The sequence below is a fragment of the Hibiscus syriacus genome, unplaced genomic scaffold (assembly GCF_006381635.1).
Source record: "Hibiscus syriacus cultivar Baekdansim isolate YM2019G1 unplaced genomic scaffold, ASM638163v2 tig00112490_pilon, whole genome shotgun sequence".
In the NCBI taxonomy this organism is placed as follows: domain Eukaryota; kingdom Viridiplantae; phylum Streptophyta; class Magnoliopsida; order Malvales; family Malvaceae; genus Hibiscus; species Hibiscus syriacus.
Genome location: NW_024063343.1, coordinates 795385 through 821833, shown reverse-complemented (window position 1 = coordinate 821833; position 26449 = coordinate 795385). Strand labels below are relative to the sequence as shown.

Sequence of the window (26449 nt, the reverse complement as noted above, 5' to 3'; positions counted from 1 at the left end):
AAATAAAATAAAAACATAAATAAATTGCATATATTTAAAAGTAGGGGTTAGTTTGGCAAATAAAAAAATGTTAGTAAGGACAATAAAAAAAAAGGTTAATATGTTAATATGAACAAATAAAATAAAGTTAGAGTGTTAGTAAGTTAGAAAAGTTAGCGGTAGTGATTAGAGGTTCGGATCATAATAATGTAAATCGTACATGGATAAGGTCACCACAAGGTTGAGTAATAAGAGAAACAATAAATAAATAAATAAATAATTGTTGGAATACAATAAAAAAAGTTAGTGGTTAATGTGCGATAAAATAAAAGTTACAGTTAATTCAACATAATAAAAATACATAGATTAGTGACCAAATTAAAATAAAGCAGGTCAGGGGGTCGGAATCACAATACATAAAACATAGATGCATAGTGACCAATATGTAAAAACAAAATAGAAGTAGAGGGACCAAAACATGAGAACATGGTGAACTTTAGAGGACCAGAATGTGAATTTGACCAAATTATTCAGTGACCATAACGCAAATAGGTAGGAAAACTAGGGGGATTTGAAAAAACATTAACCCAAAAACAGTTTGCACATGTATTATACTTTGCCATTTCTTGCGTTAAATTTTAATTCGAATGTACTACCCCTTTTTAGAAAATCCTTCTCTAGTTTTGCTACTCTCCCACGACCGACAGCTCCTGAAGCTCACACCCCATTCATCAATTCAGCTAGGGGGTCTCAAACGGCCATGGAGAGACCGAAGTAATCCCCATCGTGGGACTCACAACACAGGTAAAGTAACGGCTCCCCTCGTTTCTGTTTTGTTTCTTTTCTCAACCCTTAAAACCGATACCCAACACACTTTGACGAAACCGATTTTTTTAAACACCCAACGCGATCCCCTTTTGTTTTCCATAATAACGAGTCCCCTTTGACAGCCATGGGATGAGACCGGTGAAGACCCCCCGAAACTGAAGGTAAAAGCCTTAACTCTCTTTTTCTGTTCTTTATTTGTTTCGAAAAAAGAAAATGCATGTAAAAAAATCAAGAAACCTTGGCTCGTTCTTAGTTTGAATCTGAAAGTTTTTTTATATTGATTTTTCGAGTGATTACAAGTTGCCCTTTTTACACTGACTTGATGGGGGGTTTTATAACCCATTCGTTTTATGAAAGAGGAAAAAGAAAAGAAATAAAAGATTTCTTTCGGTGAGAATCACGCTTGGCAGTCGACATGCATGCAGGAGAATCATGAGTGACCGGCGCAAATCTGCTGGGAAACGGCGCATGCAAAACTCCATGTTTGGCAACGTAGTCGGTGGGTTTTAGAAATCCTAATCTTCTTTTTTCTTTACGTGGGCCTACCCATTGGGCCTCGGGTCAAATATGGCCCCAAAATGCGGGATCTACAGCTGCCTCTTTGTCCATTGTCGTGTAACGGGAATAGGACAAAGATCAAAGACATTGATTTTGATCGTCGCTCTGCTTATTTTGATGATGGCACTGCTCCTTCGCGTTGAGGATCGGGTCAATTTGGTGTTGAAGATGACATTGCTAATCCTTGTTGAAGAGATTTGATCACTTTCAGATGAATTATTACTGGAGATGACGTTGTTCCTTCACGTTGAGGAAATCAGATCCATCAGAGATAATTTGGAGGCAATACGGTTCCCTTGAATTAAGGAAGTCTGATTGTCAGAGGATGACGCTGCTCCTTCGCGTTGAGGAGCTAGGGTCAATTTGATGTTGAAGACGTAACTGCTTATCCGTGTTAAAGAGATCTATTCGTTTTGGGTAAATTATTTGTTGAAGATGACGTTGTTCCTTCGTGTTGAGAAATCAGGTCAATCAGGCGATAATTTGGAGACAACATTGTTCCTTCGTGTTGAGGAAGTCTGATTGTCTGAGGATGACACTGCTCTCCTTCGCATTGAGGAGATCGGGTCAAACTGGAGATAATTTGATGCCGAAGACGACACTGCTCATCCGTGTTGAAGAGATCTGGCCGCTTTCAGATAGATTGTTTGTTGAAGACGACTATGTTCCTTCTCACTGAGGAAATCGGGTCAATTGGGTCCTGATGGGCTGCTGGAGCTGAAGCAGAAACCTGATGGGTTATCCACATGGGTTGTGCTTTGGGCCACTGTTTGGGCTTCTTGTAATGGGCTTCATTTCCTAGCCTACAAAATGTAAATGTTGTAATAATAATAATAATTATTATTATTATTTTTTGTCCTGGAAATTTGATATGTTTGTTGGTGGAGACGACACTGCTCATACGTGATGAAAAGTTCTGGTCGTTTAAGGGTGACACGGCTCCTACATGATGAGGAGATCTGGTCGGTGGATGACACGGCTCATATGTGATGAAGAGTTCTGGCCATCTTTAGGAAGGGCGATAACACGGTTCATGCGTGAAGAGGACGGCTAGTTATTTAGGGGTGACACGACTTCCTATGTGATGAGGAGATCTGGTCGGTGGATGACACGGTTCCTACGTGATGACGATGGCAATCTTTAGGGATGATAACACGATTCCTACGTGATGAGGATGGCTGGTTATCTGAGGTTGACACAGTTTCTTGCTTCAGTACTGATTTTAAGCATGAGCTTTGTGTCTAAGAGCCACATGTCAAATACCAATATTCACTCTAGAGAGATTATCTTGTTTGAAAAATGTTTTATCCTTCTTTTATTTTCAAAAGTCTGAAAATATCAATTAAAAGGATGTTGAAAAATGTTTCATCAAAAGTTTGAAAATATTGCTCCTTTCGAGGTTTCACAATTGACAAATCATAAAACAAGAGTTCATTGGATATCAAAGAATTAATTACACTGTTAATATTTCAATAAATTATAGCAATTTGACAAGTGTCAATATTATATTATCTTTGAGAATGGTTAAGTAAAGAAAGGATGAAAATTCCAAGTTATTGTGTTTGGTCAATGGTTTGGTATTCTCATTTATTTGTTGTTCATGATCTGATGGAGTAACTTATGTACTCATTTATTGGAAGTGTTCTCCGACTCCCAGCTCTCATGATCTTATTCGAGTTGTGTGATACCTTATCAAGGGATTTGTGTGATTGCCTCTTATCTAATAGTTGCACAGTCTTCATATTTGAGCCGTCTTTTCAGGTTCTTAACTCGAATCCTCATTTGGTTTTAAGACGTTATTCAGAATTTACGTCTTAAACCCCCCCTTTTGTTATTTTTCTCTATCATGCATTAAAGATTTTAGAAAACCTTTTTTAAATAAAAGATTAATCCTGATAGGCGGGATGAAATTTAAAGATAGTATCTTCTGTTTAGAAATCATATATTAGAAGGGACTTTTTAAGGCACGTATGGGACATGGTTCACAGTTATGAAAAAAATGGATAAATAGGCCAAAACAAGTGTTTAAAGGTGATTGAACCAAGGATCAATTCACTATGATGCTTTAAATATGGTCTTGCTCAATTTGAATCTGCTTGTGTGTGTCTTCTCTTGATGTTCTATGGTCTTCGAGTGAAGTGACTATGGAATGATTGTGCTTAATCAATCTCATGGTTTGAAGTTGGATGAGTCATTTGAGTCGAGGGACTTTTTGCGTGTGCTTCTTGTCTTCTTTTTCTTTGCTTTTTTTCTTTTTCGTTGATTTTTTTGTTTCTTTTTCTCTACTTTTTCTTTCTTTGCTTTGTTTCACTTTGCTCTTTTTTTCTTGTTTCTTTTCTCTCTGTTCTTTGATTGAATCTTCGCACTTGGCATTTACCTTTCGGTATCTCATCTAGATTGATGGTCTTCACTCATTCGAGCAGATTTCCTCCACCTTGCCCCCTAGTGTAGAGGGTGATCCTTGGTTAGGGTTGAATCAGAAGAAAATATCGTTCAGGCTAAAATAGGGACACATGGGATATATTTTCTCCTATTGTGAAGAGATAAAGAAAGAAAGTCATTCATCATCTCATACACAGAAATCTTCGCAAAAGAGGTATCCCCATGAGGATAGATTTTCAGGATTAACTTTTATTCACATGAAAACAGTGTAATTAATGCATGATAGAATTATTTTTGAATTAATTTCCTTTTTCTACTTATTGCTCTCAGCATGTCTTAATTGTTCAGACTCGTCCTCAGAAAATTGCTTCGAGATGCCCCACATGGTTTTTTTGGAAGAAATTTCATGTTCAAGTGAACATCTTGTACTAAATGTCTTCAGGTTTTATTAGTAGAAGAAAATGTCGGTTTTGCATCTAAAAAGACGATGGTGACTTTATTGGCTCAATGAATGGTATGTGTGTGACTTTTGGGTCTAAAAAAAGATAAAGGTAATATTTCAAAGTCTCAAAGATGGATAATGTCAAAATTTGGTCTTTGGTAGTACTCATGAATTATTTTGGGTAAAAAATTGAGAGATTTTATTTGGGGTTTTAGAATGGATAAGAAAGGTCTAATCTTGTCATATGTCAAAAATCCATAATTCTTGAAAGATTAAAAGAATATGTAATTCATTTGATATTCGAAGAACTAAAGATTAAAACTCATTCAATTATTCAACCTTAGAAGGTAACATAAGTTCAGTCATCAAAGATTAAAATATTTAAGCAAATATTAAAGAAAGAACAAAAACGAGTTCAAACACAACAATCTCTATGGATGCAAATGGTAGATGCAATGCCCCCATCCTTATTCAATTATTCATGCCCCTGAATTCATCAAGTTCTGGATCCCGCGCTTCAGTGCCTTACAGTTATCAACGGAATGTCTGGAGCTTTCTATTTGGTAACTGCACACGGCTTCAACATCGTAGCCCTTAGGATATGGGGACTCTTTTCTCAGATCATCCTGGAAGGCTCAATCATACAACCAGCTGAACAGGCTCCCACCGTACTGATTTATTCGAATCTTGCTTCAATGTGGTGTCACGTGATAAGGACCACTTCAATGAATTAATTTCATGTTTATGAATGATGCATGTGAAAGCTTAAAAAAATGAATGCATGCAGATGCAAAAGGTATCGATTTCCAAAAGTAACCATTATTAGAAAGAGTTACATTCGTTCAAAAGAGCTTTCATCTTTACAAGAGATATCAATCTACGAATGCAGTTCGACCCTTTTATTTAGCTTCATGATCTCAGTCATGAACCCAACAGTTTCCTCTTCATTCCATAAATGACTTCGAATCCAGACAATGAGTAGTTGAGTGCAGCCTCTAAATAGTCTCTCGAAGTTGAATAGAGTTGTATACTCCTCTATTATTGGTGTCCAATCTTATCTGTTGAAAGTGAAGCAGTTGTATCATAATTTCGACATTAGACCAGAGCTTTAAGCAACGGCTCATCTATCTTTACGTAGAGGAGATAGGCCATGTTACCATATTTCTTGTGAAATTTCTCCTTGGTAACTACTCTCCAAATCTCTATCAGCTCTTATAGATCAATCTGCTTGAAACTGACGTTAGCATCCGTGTACATTTGTGATACGTAATCTCCAGGTAAACTATCTCCTTCTGCCTTTCGTTTTTTCAGATCAAGCGCGAACCGCCGGATCAAGTTCTTCCTTGTTATGAAAACTCTTTTCCATCTCAATGATCGCTCTTTTAATCTAATGATTACTTGGTTAATCAACACCTTTCTTTTATTTATGATGATCATGCAAAATGCGACGACGCAAATGCAGATGCAAAAGTGATGATCCTATGAAATGCAATGCAAAGCAGGATGAAAAATGACACAAACAAAAGAAATAAAATCAGTTACTGTGGGCAACATAATCAATAAATTTAAAAGATGTTATTTAAAGATAAATATAACACCTACCCAATCATGATATCTACCCGATCATGCTTTTATTATATAGTGATTCTACCTAAACATGCTCTCTACCCAAAATAATTATTTTCAATGAAATGATCATAATCGCATGGTATCTAGTTCGCATGATTTTGTTCAACAAGATTTAAAGCAAAAGGAAAGGTTCATAAACGCCCCTCCCTTGTGTATACTTAATTTAGGTACCTACTGACGGACAGAGGTACGGTATGAATTTTATTGGGATGAGTTACTATGGCTCACTATATGCGGTATTGGGTTCTAAGAAAAAGGGTACTCGAATTGTCCATGTTGGTGCCTTCTTAGGATGTCAAACCCTCAATCCTGACCCATTACAGGCTCGTATGGAGCGAGTTCAATTCGAGATGATACATTTCATTATGTCCATGTGGAGAAACAATTTATCTCACGTAGACATAAGGTATATGAACCCCAAAGGTTACTAGCTAAAACCAATGCGGAGAAACAAATTATCTTACGTAGGCTACACTTTCACCTCAACTTAAAAAGGACAAAGCTCGTAAGTGAGCTTATGATATGTAAATGCGTGTGCTGTGTGTGAGGAGAAACTCACAAACCTTTAAACATGACCAAAAAATGACACTCTCACAATTTATAAAATCTGTTCAAATCTGAAAATCACTAAAATCAAAAATCAATTAGTTTAAAATAATATGTTGAAACTCGAAATAAATAAAAGGATCGTAAATTAAATACAATTTAAATTTGTAATTCCCAAAAATAAAAACAACATATACTCGTTTATGGTCTGACTCTCGAGGTCCCTAGTAGAGTCATCAAGTTATCATAATGTCTCCCTCAGGGATCTGTTAGACTTGAAAAATCTGATTTGGGGAATGCAATGAAATTCAATTTTGAAATCAGTTTGATTTTGGAGTCGCTGCCAACCTTTAAGTTAGGTAGGTTGAAAACCTTAAACGACAAAAAATAGTCTGTTTTACCAAATATTCATTTTTAAGAGTTCGGGAGTCGATTACGTGTGGGGAAAGGTAAGCACCCCCACAATGCCCAAATTTTGGTACCTAAACGATTATATGTTGTTTAAATATTGGGAATTACAAACTCGGAAACAATATTTAATTTATGATCCTTCTATCTATTTAAAAAAATGTCAATTTCCAAAAACAACTTAAAATAAGAAATGCAATAGGTCAAAAAGATAAAAGAACCCAAAAGATATTTTTATAGAATAAAAAAATTATAATTATTTTTATAAGAGAAAATACATCATTTTGTACGAACAATCTTTGAAAATACACTTCCTTTATAGTTAGGAGGCTTTTTCATAGATTCCCCTCACAAAAATAATGTTTCTTTAATTTTACTGTTTAAAAAAAACATAATATTATATTAAATTATAGAAATGTTTGGATAAAGAATGTCATTTTGTGTGAACAATCCTCAGGAATGCACTTCCTTTGTAGTTAGGAGACTTTCTCATATATTCCCCTCACAAAAAGATATTATTTCACATTTTTCACAAAAACGAAATGAACTAAAATAAAACAAAATAAAAGTGAAAAGAGATGAACAATATTCGAAATAAATAACATAAGGCGAAGAAAAACTATTGAACACAAAAATACTTGAGCGAAAATCCTCGAAAAATATATTCCCTTGTAGTTGGAAGATATCTTCGTAGATTTCTCTCACAATAAAATTTTCTCATTTTTATATATTAGAAAACAATGATGATTTATAAAAATAAGACTAAAACATAAATATAAATATATCACAAGCAAGATCAATGACTAAAATAAAATGAAATATAAGTTAAGATGCCTAAATGCAAATACTGAAAACTAAGAGTTGGAAATAAAAGAAATGACTGAAATAAAATGCTGAAAAGTTAAAGGGCAAAAAAATAAAATGCTGGAATTTAAAGTGTTGAAATATAAATAAAATAAAATAAAAAACATAAATAAATTGCATAAATTTAAAAGTTAGGGGTTAGTTTGTGAAAATAAAATAAAATAAAATGTAAGTAAGAACAATAAAAATAAAAAAAAAGGTATGTTAATATGAACAAATAAAATAAAAGTTAGAATATTAGTAAGTTAGAAAAGTTAGCAGTTAGTGATTAGCAGGGTTCGGATCATAATAATGTAAATCGTACATGGATCGGGTCACCACAAGGTTGAGTAATAAGAGAAACAATAAATATGGTTGGAATACAATAAAATAAAAGTTAGTGGTTAATGTGCAATAAAATAAAAGTTATCAGTTAATTCAACATAATAAAAATACATAGATTAGTGACCAAATTAAAATAAAATAGGTCAGGGGGTCGGAATTACAATACATAAAACACAGATGCATAGTGACCAATATGTAAAAACAAAATAGAAGTAGAGGGACAAAAACATGAGAACATGGTGAACTTTAGAGGACCAGAATGTGATTTGACCAAAATATTTAGTGACCTAACGCAAATAGGTAGGCAAACTAGGGGGATTTAAAAAAACATTAACCCAAAAACAGTTTGCACATGTATTATACTTTGCCATTTCTTGCGTTAAATTTTAATTAGAATGTGCTACCCCTTTTTAGAAAAACGTTCTCTGGTTTGCTACTCTTCCACGACCGACAGCTCCTGAAGCTCACACGCCATTCATCAATTAATCTAGGGGGTCTCAAACGGCCATGGAGAGACCGAAGTAACCCCCATCGTGGGACTCACAACACAGGTAAAGTAACGGCTCCCCCTCGTTTCTGTTTTGTTTCTTTTCTCAACCCTTAAAACCGATACCCTAACACACTTTGACGAAATCGATTTTTTTAAACACCCAAATCGACGATCCCCTTTTGTTTTCCATTACGACGAGTCCCCTTTGACGGCAATGGAATTAGACCGGCAAAGTCCCCCCGAAACTGAAGGTAAAAGCCTTAACTCCTTTTTTCTGTTCTTTATTTGTTTAGAAAAAAGAAAATGCATGTAAAAAAATCAAGATACCTTGGCTTGTTCTTAGTTTGAATCTGAGTTTTTTTTTGTTTTGATTTTTCGAGTGATTACAAGATGCCCTTTTTACATTGTCTTGATGGGGTTTTTTTATAACCCATTAATTTTTATGAAAGAGGAAAAAAAAGAAATAAAAAGATTTCTTTCGACGAGAATTGACAGTCGACATGCATGCAGTAGAATCACAAGTGACCGACGCAAATCTCGCTGGAAACGACGCTCGTGGAAACTCCATGTTTGGTGGCGTGGGGTTTAGACATCCTAATCTTCTTTTTTCCTTACGTGGGCTTCTACCCATTGGGCCTCGGGTCAAATATGGCTCGGGCAAAATTTAGGGTCTACAAAGAACATTAAAAAATTAAAATTATATTTGAAATTTTAAAAAAAATTAGGGGGTAAAATAATTTTTTTAAAAAAATAAGAGTATAAATTATATTTTTTAAAATTTTGTGAGGAGGGGGCATGGCCCTCCACTAGACCTACTTATGTTTCGTCATTCGGATCTACTTACACCTAGTGTAAAATTTTTAATTTTACTCCCTTTCATGATAATTAGATGAGAAAAAAACAAAGGTTGAGATTAACTCCTGTCAACATGCATTTTCGTCCGACTTTACATTTATAACGTTAATTCATGTCATATAAATAATGTATAGTGTATATAATATATAAATACATATTATGTTGTAAATCATATAACATAAATATATATATATATATATATATATATTATCAATATATATTATTACATATTCATTTTGTTATTTTTCAGGTCAAACAGATACAGGCCCAAACAACGGGTAGCCCGTTACAAGCAACCCACAATATACCCAAATTACAAGTAATGCCCCAGCCCAGTTACACGCGAAGCAAACCCATTTGAAGCACCCAGAAATAATGGGCTTGACCCGAACCGGTATGCTTCAGTCCGACCTGAACCAGTAAGCTAAAGTTTCCAACCCTAGTCCAGCTTCTCTCCACAAACGCCGCGCCACCATTCCATTCCTCCAACAACCCGAGTTCCACGCCGGAGATTTCGGCACCCATCACCAACAATAACAAACATTAGTGTTTTACTCATATTCAAACACTAAAAATAGACTTTTATACTATAAATAAATGTAAAATCAACACACGAATACAGGGGGAAATACACAAGAAAAATACGAGAAAATACGATAACGAAATCGAAGTAAACTTTTTGTATTTTTCGAAAGAAAAATCGAAAAAAATGAGGTAATTTTCTTACTTTGTGCGCCTTTCTTTTGCTTGCATGTTCATCTTTTTTTTTTTGCTTTCTATTCGAAAGAAAACCAAACGGTTGAGGATACAATGGGGAGGTTTTCAAAATTTGTTTTCTAGATCTATGCTCCCCCGAAGTCGATTTTTAAAAACAAGTTACATTTTTTAATAGGACATGGGAAGAGCATTCGAAAAAGAAAAAATAGGGTTCGTCGTCGATGGCCGATGACCAACGAGGCGGCGAACCGCCGGAATTTGAAAAATACGATAGCGTGTTCTTCGTTCTTGAAGAACACGCATGAACAATTGAGAGAATTTTTAGGTGGGTGTTTTGATCTTTTTTTTGGGGCTAAATGAAAAATCAATTTGCGTTTGTGTAAGTTGGGCTTTATACCCAACCAGTGGAGCAACCGCCAACCCGACCCATCCACCCTTTTAACCCGCGTGTTTTTGTTACAGAGGGAAATTGCAGTTTCGGTCCCCCCATTTTTTAAAGCCTTAATTTAGCCCTTAAATCCGATTTTAACTTTGGTTTCTTTTTAAATTTGGCTTCTTATTTTATTTCCTTTTTACTTTAATCCATTATTATTATTATATATAATTATATTTTATATTATATATATATATATATATATATATATATATTTTTATTTTATTTTCATTATATCTATTTTATTTATTTATTTGTTTTTATTTTGTTCTTGCTTTTATTTATTTATTATGTATGTATTATTTTTACTATTATTTTTCCTATATTCTATTTATTTCATTTTTTCTTGTCTTTAATTTTTATTATTTTTATTTTGTTTATTTTATTTATTTATTTTATTTATTTTTTACTTTTGTTTTTGTTTCTTTATTTTCATTATGTTTATTTTATTTACTTTTTATCTTTATTTTATTAATATTATTTTTTTCTTTTATCTTTCTTTACTCTTTTTATTTTATCTTCTTTATTTCATTTGTTTTATTTGTTTTTATTTCCTTTATTATCTAACATGTTTCTTGACTTTTTAAGGATGTTTTCAAATCAATCTAAGGAAATTAATTTGGATCGCTATTTTACATTTTAATTTAAACTTTCAATTTTCTTAATTAAAGACAACTAAAAATTACGTAGTACCGAAAGGGTAGTTCAAGGGTGTTAACCCTTCCTTGACTGTAACCGACTCCCGAATCTGACATATCATTGGTAAGATGTAGATCAGGTAAGAAATAAGGTATTTGATCAACCCATTTGTTTGAAAATAAATGATCGCTGGTGACTCCAAACCATTTTCCTAAGTCGAAGCCTAATTCTGGGCCCACCCGAAAGACGATTCCGACAGCTTGGCGACTCCGCTGGGGACAAGTAAGTGAGTCAGGCTAAGGTAATTTCCAGTTGTCTTTTTAATGAAAATGGTAAGTTTAAATTTTAAGGTAACTTTTCGATTCTTATTACTTACTTTTGATTATTTTTTTCAAATAAATAGTTGTATTGACGGTTTCTTTCAATGATTTCAACCTTTAAAGTTTTTTCCATCTAAGGCTCTATACCCGAGCTCCAAACCTGTTTTAAGTGGGGGTGAAAGCAACACTCTCGTGGGAATTTATTCTCTGTATAGGCCTAGCTAGTAACCTTCGGGATTCATATACCTTATATTTTCGTGTGAATTTATTCTTCGTATGGACATAAGGGAATGTTTTCTCTCGAGTTTAACTTAGTCCACATAAGCTTGTAATGTGCTTAGGATTAAGGGTCTGGAAAGCCCAAGGGGGCACCAGCATGGAGAACTCGGGTACCTTCTTTAGAACCTAAACCAGGAGACGACAGTGAATTAGAGCCCACCCCAAAACGTCATTTCAAACCCTAGGCTACTTTGAGATTATTTCCTACTTTATTTCCTGTTCACAGCATGTGAACTAAAAAGTTATACGGTTAGGACTGGTTCAAATTAATATGTGGGATAGAGATCATGTCCGGGTAGGAATACTAAGCATGTAGGGCAGATATCATGTGGGGTAGGAATTTTTATTTTCATTATTGTTCTGATTATTATCCTTACCTCACTAACTCTTTTTATGTTTATGCTATTTCATTTTATTTTCATCATTTGCATCATTCAAAAGAGGTGTTGATCCACCAAAAATGTGTTCGTTAAACATAAATAATTTGCATTAATTGAAAAATGGGTTATAATACAAGAGATTAAAAGCTCAGAAGTCCAGCTACGGTCAGAAAAGACTCAGAATAGACCGGGTTTACACTAAGCACACCAAAGTCAACTTTTTGAGCTGGCAAAAGTTACAAAGGCATACGAAAAAAGGTTAATGACCTGGGAAGTCCCTTCAAAGACAACAAGAACAAGATGATAAAGCGATAGCTGAAACTGAAGGTCATTATTGAGGCATTCAAGAAACAAGCGGATAAACTTCGAATAGTTCCTATCGACGGAATGCTCCAAATGATGTTTTCGTTAGGGAACAGACTCAGCAGATAGTGAAAACTAGAGATGCAACCATTCGAGACTTCTTGGGACATGTACAAAAAGCAGCTCGTCACTTGCAAGGCTTAGCCGGAGCAGCCGGAGCGGTTCGACAGGGTATTCAACCGGTGACATACGGAGGCATAAGGTGAGTCAACTTGTCAGAAGTTCTTCGGGGTCTAGAAGACTTAATGGTTTTTTGTCTCTTAAGAAATAACATTTTTCCCCAATAAAGATTATTTACAGTAATAGACACATTTTTGGATCAGTGCCTATGCATCATGTATTCTTGCATATTTCATATTTTTTTCTTCTCCTTTTCTTTTTTTTCATTACATTAACTAACAAGAGATGTTGAGTTAATCGATCGACGGAATCGGCCAAGAGGGGTGAATTGGCAATTAAAAATTTCGTGGAAGCTTTTGCAGAAAAATTGAAAGTAATTGCACAACGATTTACAGTGGTTCGACTTTCTCAAACAAAGTTTACGTCCACTACCTTAGCTATCCACACTAAGGATTTTCCAACAAATTCACTAATTTTTTTCTTTCTTTTGAGGCCAAAGAGATAACCTTACAAAATCCCTCAAGAGTATACCCCAACTCTTGAGAACACTCTTTTTCCCAAAGAGAAGATTACAAATTTGTAAACTTACAAGAAAACCTCACAAGGTAAGATGTTTGCACAATTCTAGAACAAGAAAAGAACACTCAAAGATAATTACAAATGAGCACAAATGGTTCTTGAAAGCAAAATGAATATTGAAAGGAAAATTGGCTTGATTTGCACAAACTTGGTGTTTGATGCTTTCTCTCTTGTTTCTCTATAATTTCTTGTTGATCAAGGGCTTCAGAAATTGTTTAAATACACCTTGAATCTCTTCTAAACGTTGGGGTTGATTAGTGAAGATCATATAGTCGTTTTAGTGTGAAAATAATTAATAAAACAGTTTGGAGCGTGGGGGGAATCGGTACCCCCTATGGGGAACCGGTTCCCTAAGTGTAAAATTCAAATATTTCGACCGTTGAACAGGGGGAATCGGTACCCCCTATGGGGGAATCGGTTCCCTCCGAGCATTCTGGAAATCTCGGAGCCAAACCATTCAGGAGGGAATCGGTACCCCCTTGGGGGGAATCGGTTCCCTCTGAGCAATCTGGAATTTTTGGCTTTGAAATGGTTCGAAATACTTTGAAAGATTATTTTGAAATTGTTTTAAGATTAAAACTTAATTTTACACTTAAGTAAGGATTAAAAATGATTTTTGAAATATTTTGAGTAATGTTTTGATATTCGAATAATTATATCGAATATACTTAGAAAATCATTTTGGAAAATCTTAAAATTCATTTAACTTAATTTGTTATATCGAAATATCAAAATGTTTTCAACAAGATGTCTCATAAAAAATGATGAAAGCAAGGACACTCCCAAAGCAGAAATTTGTACGTCTAAGGGTATATCAAAAGGAGCCCCGACAGGCGAAACAATTGAAAGATGGGGAACAAGTGCAGGTGAAGGCCTTAATCCAACTAGTGGGGCATCCTAATGAGGCCTTATTACATTTTGTGGCATCTTGTTTGAATTGTTTTTTGAACTTTCTCATATTTGGAACTTATTTTAGACTTTCTTTTTAAGGATATTTAAATGAATTTATGTTGAATGTTGAACCAAATTTACAACTTGAAATTCTTTGAATATCAACTGAATCAAAAACTCTGTAAACGATCGGAGTTACAGATCTGTGACATTGTGACGTGATAATGACCTTTGATTTTTCCCCAAAAGATACGCTCGAACACCATACCATTTTCTTGTAAAAATCGATAAACAAGATGCTTGGTATTTGGTATGCATAGGAGCGAACAACATGAGGCATCCCTTGCATATGACATTATTATACTTTTATTGAAGACGTTCAGTGATGATCATAATCTTTACGGATAGGATAGTCAAGTACGTGAATCTAGTTTAGGTCAGTCGCTTGGAAATTAAACTCTAAATATGAGATTCCTTGACTTCCGACAACACCTAGACTATAACAGGTTCTTCTTGACAATATTAAGAAATTAAATCCGTAAAGCTGAGCTATTCCACTAAGGCAATTGGTTATAGAGGAAACTCGAGAGCTCTGGCTTTATGAATAGATTATGTTCAAAACATGACATTACTCGGACACTTGGTAATTCGGTGTTTGCTCCACTACTATGTGATGAGACGAACCCTTCAGTTAACATGATAAAAGTGACTATAATATTAAGATGACCCTCTAAAGCAATTGATTAAACGCCCCAACTTTATGGATTCGGCTAGCCAGAAAATGGCAAATTAAATCAAATTTATCTAAACAAGAAATTTTCGGTAATGATAGACTAAGGGAGTTAATGAACACCTGTTATAGTCAATTTCACACGAGCACTCAAGAATTTCATTTTTAGACCGATATTTATGCACTGCCTTTGTTAGAGGAGTCTACAAAGCTTTAACGAATGGAAGATTTTAGAGGACCGAAATAGAAGGTCTAGTAATTGATTATGCTAGTTGCGTTATTTTGTCCACACCCGATTAAAATGCCAAGCCAAGAAATAGGGGAATGTTGCGATGTTCAAATGACCGAGAAAGAATTGACATTTTGGTGGCCAAACCTTATAAAATATAAAGCCAACCTGAAACCAACTCATCAATTTTGGACATTTGTCAAAGAGCTATTGTTTCTTTTGATATTCTTTGAACTCATGTTTATCATTTGATTCGATTGCGAGCCTGGATTAAGGGGCAATGTTTTACAGAATTCTTATATTTTTATATATTTTTTTTCTTCCCTCCTAAAATAAGAGAATGGAAAAAAACATTTTCAAACAGGACATTCTCAAATGTGAAAAGTCCTGGAAGCTGTTGAGGTTCATTTTGCCTCTATTGAAGAAAGAACAAACAATGCCAAATTTTGAGCATTTCACATTCTTGAAAATAATCAGTCCAAGAGACCAGATAGAACTTGTGACATTATCAACAAGAAAATGGGGCATGGTTGATTCCAAGGACAAGACCAGCAGACAAAGCACGAGACTCCACCCAGGAGATAAAACAAGAGCTAATTCATATTGCATGCATCTTAGACATACTTAAGAGCATCACATTCATCATTTTTTGCATACATAATTTTTTGCAGCTTTTAGAGCCAATTTCAACTTCACAGCGGAGGACATTGGACTCAACAAATAACTTTCCAGTTTCCTTCAGAGTCAATTTCAACTTCACAGTGAATGATATTGGACTTAAAAACAACTTTTTACTTTCATTCAGAGTCAATTTCAACTTCACAGCGAAGTATATTGGAGTCAACAAACAACTTTCCAGTTTCATTCAGAGTCAATTTTAACTTCACAGTGAAGGATATTGGACTCAACAAAAAACTTTCCAGTTTCATTCAGAGTCAATTTCAACTTCACAGCGAATGATATTGGACTCAACAAACAACTTTTCAGTTTCATTCAAAGTCAATTTCAGCTTCACAACGAAGGATATTGGACTTGAAACAAAACAATTTACTTGAGATTGGATTTCAACTTCACAACGAAGGATATCCAACTCAAAGCCAATTTGGTGAAACTTACTCAAGATTGGATTTCAACTTCACGATGAAGGATATCCAACTCAAAACCAATTTGGTTAAACAACCCTTGGATTTCAACTTCACAACGAAGGATATCCAATTCAAAGCTCAACTTCACAACGAAAGAGTCATCCACAATTTCAACTTCACGACGAAGGATATCATGCCCACAAGCAGCAATGCAACCCTTGGATTTTAACTTCACGACGAAGGATATCCAATTCAAAGCTCAACTTCACAACGAATGAGCCGTCCATAATTTCAACTTCACGAAGAAGGATATCGTGCTCAAGATTTTACAGTTCAACTCAACTTCACAACGAATGAGTTACCCACGATTTCAACTTCATAAAGAATGATATCGTGTCCAATTGATCGACTTAATGTCACAACAACTGTGTCACCCTTAGACGACCAGACCTCTATATCACCTATGAGTAGTGTCGTTCCCCAAATCAAACACTATCAAGTTTCCAAAACCAAAAAAGAATCGGACAAAAAACTAGTTATCTTTTTCGTCTTTGCCCTATTCTTGTTAACACAAGAATGTGCAAAGAGGGGCACCTAGTGGCAGAACTGTCTTTCGGGTGGGCCCAGAATTGGGTTTCGACTTAGGAAAATAGTTTGGAGTCACCACCGATCATTTATTTTCAAACAAATGGGTTGATCGAATACATTATTTCTTACCCGATCTGCATCTTACCAATGATATATCGGATTCGATAGTCGGTTACAGTCAAGGAAGGGTTAGCACCCTTAAACTGCCCTTTCGGTACTACGTAATTTCCAGTTGTCTTTAATTAAGAAAATTGAAAGTTTAAATTAAAAGGTAAAATAGCGATCCAAATTACTTACCTTAGATTGATTTGAAAACATCCTTAAAAAGTCAAGAAATATGTTAGATAAAAAAAAGTAATAAAAACAAATGAAATAAAGAAGATAAAATAAAAAGAGTAAAGAAAGATAAAGGAAAAATAATATTAATAAAATAAATATAAAAAGTAAATAAAATAAACAAAAAGAAAATAAATAAACAGAAATAAAAATAATAAATAATAAAAACATATACAAAATAAAATATACAAAATAAAAAAATAATAAAAATTAAAGACAAGAAAAAATGAAATAAATAGAACATAGGAAAAATAATAGTAAAATAATACATACATAATAAATAAATAAATAAAAGCAAGAAGAAAATAAAAATAGATATAAAGAAAATAAAAATAGATATAATGAAAATAAAATAATAAACTAATATATATATATATATATAATACAAAAATATAATTATATATATATAATAATAATGGATTAAAGTGAAAAGGAAATAAAATAAGAAGCCAAATTTGAAAATAAACCAAAGTTAAAATCGGATTTAAGGGCTAAATTAAGGATTTAAAAAACGAGGGGACCGAAACTACAATTTCCCCCTATAACAAAAACATGCGGGTTAAAAGGGTGGGTGGGTAGGTCGGGTCAGCGGTTTCTCCACGGGTTGGGTATAAAGCCCAACTTACACAAACACAAATTCATTTTTCATTTAGCCCAAAAAAAGATCAAAACACCCACCTAAAAATTCTCTCAATTGTTCATGATGTGTTCTTCACGTTCTTCAAGAACGAAGAACACACCACCGTATTTTCTAGATTCCGACGGTCCGTCGCCTCGTCGGTCGTCGGTCATTGGTGGCGAACCTTTTTTTTGCTTTTTCTCTTTTCCCCTACTATTAAAAAATGCAACTTGTTTTCAAAAATCGACCTCGGGGGAGCGTAGATCTAGAAAACAAATTTTAAAAACCCACCCCCTTGGATCCTTGGCCGTTTGGTTTTCTTTCGAATAGAAAGAAAAAAAAGACGAACATGCAAGCAAGAGAAAGGCGCATAAAGTAAGAAAAATACCTTATTTATTCTCTTTTTCTTTCTAAAAATACAAAAAGTTTACTTTGATTTCTATCTCGTATTTTGCTTGTGTATTTCCCCCTCTGTATTCGTGTGTTGATTTTTACATTTATTAATAAAGGTCATATTTTAGTGTTTGAATCTGAGTAAAACACTCATGCTTGTTATTATTGGTGATGGGTGCCAAAATCTCCGGCATGGAGCTCTGGTTGTTGGAGGGCTAGAACTGCGGCGCGGCATTTGTGGAGAGAAGCTGGACTAGGGTTGGAAACCCTAGCCTACTGGTTCGTGTCGGACTGAAGTAGACCGGTTCAGGTCATGCCCATTATTTCTGGTGCTCCAAATGGGTTTGTTGCACGTGTAACTGGGCTGGGGGATTGCTTGTAATTTTGGTCTATTGTGGGTTGCTTGTAACGGGCTACCCGCTGTTTGGGTTTGTATATATATATATATATATATATATATGTTATATGATTTACAACATAATATGTATATTATATACACTATTCATTATTTATATGACATGAATTAACGCCGAACGAAAATGCATGTCGACAGCTGTCCCTCTTTGACCTTTTTCATGGAACTAAAAATATGACTAAGATAAAAGACACAATTTTTTGTTCGGTGGGGTCAAAAATTGACTATGATATTTCAATTAAGAATAACTCCCTGTCAAATTGAGTTACGGATGACTCCTCCATCGCGAAGTCGAGTTCATCTTGAATTGAAGCTGCAGTTCGAAATTTGAGTCGAAATATGGCTTCTCGTTGCCAATTTGTAGTCAACCTCGGTCTCCTTCTTATTTAAAGACCTTGGTTTTAAAACTTCGACTGGAAAATAGTTACTTGACTCCACCATGTGGTTGATGTGTCATCGAGCTCGAAAGTTCTCATAGATAGATAACCCTTCTCACCTTGAGTTATGATGTACTAAGCTGAGAGATTGTCCCAGATCTTGACTTCAACCAGAAAGATGCTACTGCTTTTGTTGATAGATAGCCTTCTCGCTTTGAGCTATGTTGTAAATTTGATGTGCCTTTGAGCTGAGTGTAATCGAACTCTAAGGTCTTTGTTAACAGATAGCCCTTCTCGCCTTGAGCTATGCTGTAAATTTGATGTTCCTTTAAGCTTAGTATAATCGAACTCGAAGGTCTTGACAGATAACCCTTCTCACCTTGAGTTATGATGTAAGTTGGATATGCATTTGAGCTGAATGTAATCGAACTCGAAGGTCTTTGATGACAGATAACCCTTCTCGCCTTGAATTATGTTGCACTGGGCTAGGGAATGAATCCATATTGTTGCAGATGACTTTAAGTCGATCCATTAGGCACGATATCCTTCATCGTGAAGTTGAAATCGTGGATGGCTCCTTCATTATAAAGTTGAGCTTTGAATTGGGTATCCTTCGTCGTGAAGTTGAAATCCAAGGGTTGCATTGTTGCTTGTGGGAACGATATCCTTCATCGTGAAGATGAAATCGTGGATGGTTCCTTCATTGTGAAGTTGAGCTTTGAATTGGATATCCTTCATCGTGAAGTTGAAATCCAAGTGTTGCATTGTTGCTTGTGGGTACGATATCCTTCATCGTGAAGTTGAAATCGTTGATGGCTCCTTCGTTGTGAAGTTGAGCTTTGAATTGGATATCCTTCGTCGTGAAGTTGAAATCCAAGGGTTGCATTGTTGCTTCCAAATATGAGAAAGTTCAAAAAAAAATTCAAACAGGATGCCGCAAAATGTAATAAGGCCTCATCAGGATGCCCCACTAGTTGGATTAGGGTCTTCATCTGCACTTGCTCTCCATCTTTTACTTGTTTTGCCTGTCGGGGCTCATTTTGATGTACCCTTAGACGCGTAAATTTCTGCTTCAGGAGTGTCATTGCTTTCATCATTTTTTATGAGACATCTCTTGTTAGTTAATGTAATGAAAAAAAGAAAATAAAAAGAAAAAAATGTGAAATATGCAAGAATGCATTATGCATGAAGTTTCGAGGCACTAATCCAAAAATGTGTCTATTACTGTAAATAATCTTTATTGGGAATAAAAGTGTTATTTCTTAATAGACAAAAAACCACTAAGTCTTCTAGACCCCGAAGAGCTTCTGACAAGTTGACTCGTCTTCTACCTCCGTATGTCATCGGTTGAACACCCTATCGAACCGCTCCGACTGCTCTGGCTAAGCCCTGCAAGTGACGATCTACTTTTTGTACATGTCCCAAGAAGTCTCGAATGGTTGCATCTCTGGTTTTCACTCTCTGCTGAGTCTGTTCCCTAACGAAAACATCATTTGGAGCCTTCCGTCGATAGGAAATATTCGAAGTTTATCTGTTTGTTTCTTGAATGTGTCAATAATGGCCTCCAGTTTCAGCTATCGCTTTGCCATCTTGTTCTTGTTGTCTTTGAAGGGACTTCCCATGTCAGTAACTGTTTTTCGTCTGCCCCTGTAACTTTTGTCATCTCAAAAAGTTAACTTTGGTGTGCTCGGTGTAAACCCGGTCTATTCTGAGTATTTTCTGACCATAGCCAGACTTCTGAGCTTTTCATATCTTGTATTATAACCCCTTTGTCTATTAATGCAAATTATTTACGTTTAACGAACACATTTTTGGTGGATCAACACCTCTTTTAAATGATGCAAATGATGAAAATAAAATTAAAGAGCACAAACATGAAAATAGTTAGTGAGGTAAGGATAATAATCAGAACAATAATGAAAATAAAAAAGTTCTACCCCACATGCTTAGTATTCTTACCCGGACATGATCTCTATCTCACATGTTAAATTTGAATCAGTCTAAATCGCATAAATTTTTAGTTCACATGCTTTGAACAAGAAATAAAGCAGGAAATAATCTCAAAGCAGCCTAGGGTTTGAAATGAGGTTTTGGATAGGCTCTAATTCACTTTCGTCTCCTGGTTTAGGTTCTAAAGAATGCACCTGAGTTCTTGCTGGTGCCCCCTTGGGCTTACCAAACCCTTAGTCCTAAGCCCATTACAAGCTTATGTGGACTAAGTTAAACTCGAGAGGAAACATTCCCTTATGCCCATACGGAGAATAAATTCACTCGAAAGCATAGGGTATATGAATCTCGAAGGTTACTTGCTAGGCCCATACGGAGAATAAATTCTCATGATAGCGTCTCTTTCACCCCCACTTAAAATAGGTATAGAGCCTTAGATGGAAAAAACTTTAAAGGCTGAAATCATTGAAAGAAACTGTCAATACAACTATTTATTTGAAAAAATAATCAAAAGTAAGTAATAAGGATCGAAAAGTTACCTTAAAATTTAAATTTATCCTTTTCATTAAAAAGACAACTGGAAATTACCTTAGTCTGACTCACTTACTCGTCCCTAGTAGAGTCGCCAAGCTGTTGCGTCCATCTTTCGAGTGGGCCTGGAATTGGGCTTCAACTTAAATAATTGGATTCGCCACTAATCATTTTAAAAACATTTAGGTAGATCGGGACACCATCTTATTTGATCTGCGTTTTATCATAAATATATCGGGTTCGGGAGTCGGCTACAGTCAAGAAATGATTAACATCTTTATACTATCCTTTCGGTACCAATTAATTTATCGGTTGTCTTAATCGCGAAAAATAGAAGTTTAAATAATAATTTAAATACAATATGAATTATTTACCTTTAATAATCGTTTGAAATTTAATTGAATTCGGGATACGCCTGCGTATAACGAGTTCGTACGTAGTCTGATTTGTCAGAACAAGATAGCTGTGAAAGAGAAGCAGTAGTAATAGAAATAATATGGAAATTGACAAGGCGACCAATAATAGAATCATGATGGCACCCTTCCACCAAGCCCTTGAAATATTGGCCTTCAGGAACGTAATGTACAAGATGCCAGTCCAAAGGCACAATGCTGTCTCTACACAAATATACCACCAAAATTTGCAATGATTATCCCGGCCAACACATGTTCCAAGCCATACACAATGATGATCAAACTGAAGAACACATTTATCACAATCATGGCAATGTTTTGCTCGTGGAGGCTGCTCAACATTACAATAGGAGCAAGTGCAAGATCTAACAGATGTTCCAGGGGGATACGAGTCCATCACCAACTTTGTTCAAGACGAGGGATTACTCCCTTGAAAACTTCTACCCGATTGACTCCCTTCAACAGAGACATCAAGCTTCCATTTTTGCTCGAAGCAGGCTATCTTTGTTTGAGGCCACCTTTTCTCGTTTTCTCAATCAAACCATCATCGAAAAGAAAGAGAATGCCGACGAATATCAGATGCAGCATCACTAATGTCACTTTCAAACCCAACGATGATCTCCGAGCAGGATCGGAGAGACAAGGGAAGCAGTGGAAGCATCGGGAAAGAGCTCGATCGCGAAAAGAGCGGCATACACCTACAACCGTCGACATCAAACAAAGCCACCCAAGAACAACAAAAAGTTTAAAAGTTTAAATCAAATCACTAAACGACACTGGTTGTAGCATCAAAATGGTCTTGGTAAAGTTATAGTTTTGGCCTTTTTCTTTTAACTTCAAAGGGAAAAGGAAAGTTAGGAGCAGATTAGAAATGCGGATACAACCAAACTCAAAGCAGAGAGGAAAAGAAAGAGCGAGCCTTGCTACTTTGATTAGCGCTGTGGAGGAGGGGGACCAAAGGTGAGAACCCAGGATGTTCTCCCTCTTTTATTTTTCTTTTTCTTTTCTGTTCCCCTCTTTCACCGAATCCCTGCCTCATTTATAGTTGAATGTGGCTTTGTTTTATTGTGATTGGTAGTGGGTTTAGTGGAGTAGGTAGTTTTTTTCAGTGGTGGGTAGTGAAAATGATTGAAATATATGGGGTTGGAGTTGAATGGGTTGAGTGCTGGGTTTGGGTTGGATCCGGATCCAGATCTTATAACTGAGTCTTGGGTGTGTACTGTTGGACTTGTAACTGAATTGAGATTTGACCTATAAAATATAATTTAATTTTATTAATAATAATAACAATAATAATAATAATAGTATAATTTTTTTGATTTGGTTAAAAGTAAATATCTACAGTTTTTTATATTTTTTTCGGTGAATATCTTTTTAATTTTCTTTGTTAATCTTAACACTTATTTCTCTTTATCGGAGATTGGCATAAAAAGAAGTGGATAATCTCAACCATTAAACTCGATCAGGTAGTGGTTTTAGTGTGGGTTTCAAGTCGATTGCTATGGAGTTTCTAAATGGGTTAACCTCTCAGATGAGTTCGGAAGAAGTTCGTGATACTCTTTTTATGATGGATCCGTTGAAAGCTCCTGGGGTTGACTGGTTTCAAGCGGGTTTTTTTTCAAAAAAGAATTGGAGTGTCGTGGGAGGTGATACTATCAGGTTTGCTAAGGATTTCTTCGAGAGTTGAGTCTTACCAGATGGGGTTAATAGAACTCTACTTGTGATTATTCCGAAGTTGAGACGCCTGAGAAGATTTCGCAATTCCGCCTGATAAGTCTATGCACGGTACAGCATAAAATTATTACAAAGATTTTGGTGAATCGATTGAAACCGCTTTTATCAGATTTGGCATCTGAAAATCATTCCAATTTTGTTCCGGGAAGGAATATCACGGACAATATCATCTTCGCCCAAGAAGTAATTCATTCTGAGGAGAAAATCGCCTCAGTGACCAAAAAAAAGTTATAATATACGATTTTAATCAACTTTTTTTGGATTTGCCAAAATGACCAACAAAATCGCAACGCGAAATAAAAATCGCAACGCGATCCCCAGAATCGCAAATCAGTTTCCAAAATCGCAACGCGATTCTTGAAAATCGCAATGCGATAGTCAAATTCGCATTGCGATTTTACAAAATCGCAACGCGAATATGAAAATCGCAACGCGAACACATAAATCGCAATGCGTATCCGTAAATCGCAACGTGTATCCGTAAATCGCAACGCGTATGGGTAAATCGCAATGCGTATCCGTATATCGCAACGCGTATCGGTAAATCGCAACGATAATACATAAAATCGCAACGCGTATCCGTAAATCGCAACGCGATATTTAAAGCGCCATTATAATCGCTACGCGTATTTTATTTTCAAATTACAAAAACGAATATTAAGACAAAATCCCGTAATCGCAACTCATAACCTAAAACCTAAAATCACAACTCAGTCCCATCTCCATCTCTCACTCTCTACGCGAAGAAATCCGTCCCCATCTCCGAAGATTTCAGTCCCCATCTCCGGCGAAATCCCTCACAACCATTCACGGTCAAAATCCCTCACAATATTCAGAAATGGAAAATCAACCTCCGAGGGTTAGTTTTTTAATTATTTTTATTTTGAAATGTTTGCATTATTGTAGGTTTTTCATATTGAAACTGATGATAAGTTTACTGGTCATTTCAATAATAGATTAACCATTTCACTTAGATTTCATTTCGCGTTACGATTCTCTCGTTGCGATTTTCATTTCGCGTTGCTATTCTCTCGTTGCGATTTTCAAGTTAGTATTTGTCTTTGTCTTTGTTCTGTCTTTTGGTTGAAGTAATGCAATCCATTCAAGTTTCAATTTGCAGAAGAGTCGCAACGAGATAAATGAAAATCGCAACGAGAGAATGACTGTCGCAACGAGAGAAATGAAAATCGCAACGAGAGAATCGCAAAGCGATATGAAAATCGCAACGAGAGAATCGCAACGCGAAACCAAAATCGCATTGCGATTTTCATTTCGCGTTGCGATTCTCTCGTTGCGATTTTCATTTCGCGTTGCGATTCTCTCGTTGCGATTTTCATTTCGCGTTGCGATTCTCTCGTTGCGATTTTCATTTCAACCAAAAGACAAAACAGTGTTGCAAATTTTAGTTTCAAGAATAAACTACTACTTTTTATGTTTATTGTTTTTGGTATATCTTCACAGTGTAGTTTTGGTATATCTAACTTGGTATGTTTATTGTTTTTGTAGAAATTTTTTCGGCTCAATTGACCTTGAGAAATAAAGTCAGCCTGGCCACTACAATTGCTTCGAAGCTTTCACCTGCTCAAAGACAATTGTTTGAGGAAACCTGCTTCGGGCCATGGCTGAGAGTACAGCATCCGGGTGGAGATGCTAATTTGACCCATTTGTGGCTTCAGACCATGACATCAATCTACCCGACAGTATACAACGTGGTGAGGAAGATATGGTTTCATTTTCCACCAGCGTATACTTGCTTTGGGCGGAAGGAGTTCTGCTTAATCACTGGTCTACGATTCGGACACGATGATGTAGCCGGTACACTCGTCATATCGCCCGCCCATCATGGTTATCCCGGGTTTTTTCCGGATGAGTCAATGGAGAAGCCGAACCTACATGTCGACGACCTGAAGAAATTGTTTAATAAGAAAGCTGGTTTCACTCGGATGGATGACGTCGATGTTGTCCGAGTATGCCTTCTACTACTTGTGTATGCCGGCTTTTTAGGCAGAGAGGCCAGACAACCTATTCATCGGAGCTAATAATATTGGTAGAGGACCTGAATGCATGGAATCTGTTTCCGTGGGGTTCGTATATGGAAAGCTACCTGGACTAAGTTGTCGTCTGCCTTTGATGACCGCAAAAGTTTGCGGGGCGATGGGTCCAAATACACTTTGTCAGGCTTTGTTTGGGCCTTTAAGGTAAGAATTTCTATATAATGTTTCTAAAATTATAATTAATTATTTAACAATTACTAATTTTGTTATTATATTGTTTGTAGATTGGATATTCGAGGCTTTCCCCAGCATGCGTACATATGCAATAAAAACGTCAAATGATATTCCCAGGGCTATTTCCTGGAAGAGGAAAACTCTGTTGGATTGGGAAGACTTAATACCATATGCGACAATAAATAATGTAAGTTAACACAAATACTTTCATATAATATTAAACAAGTTATTAATAGTAGACGTTTAACTTTGTTTGAGTTTTTATATTTTAGGAGGCCAACATTCCATTACAAAGACTGACACCCACGGAGGAAGAGCTTGCCACTGATTGTGGCAAGCTAGTCAGAGTTTTTTGATGGCACGGATGATGACAGCATCCACTTCCTCCAATTCGAGAGCCATCACCTCACCTAGAGCCATCACCCGATCGACCCGACTATACACCTCTAGAACGAGAGCCATCACCTATCCCGTCACATCATCGAGCCTCTTCTCCACCATCACCTCATGATAGCGACCGGCAAGATGCCACGACTCCTATCTCCCTGTTCTCCACCTCCACCTCAACGGGATGAGTCAAGGGAGTTACGTGATGAGTCAATGCCTTGCGTGAGGAGATCGTACTCTACGCGATAACGATGGTGCATGGCGTGTGGAGGTGTCAACTTTACGTGGTGAGGTTGCCGCTCTACGTGAGATGATAGTATCGTTGCAGAATGAGGTTCATACTCTACGCAACGAGGTAAGTTTAAGATTTTCCATATTTAACTTAATGATAATTTACTCGTAATTTCACTT

The 26449-nt window shown here is 35.8% G+C and overlaps 1 pseudogene; it reads right to left on the bottom strand.

The window, feature by feature from the left end:
* Nucleotides 1-21642: 21642 nt before the first annotated feature.
* Nucleotides 21643-22469, bottom strand: LOC120180113 (annotated as a pseudogene).
* Between the last annotated feature and the right edge of the window lie 3980 nt (nucleotides 22470-26449).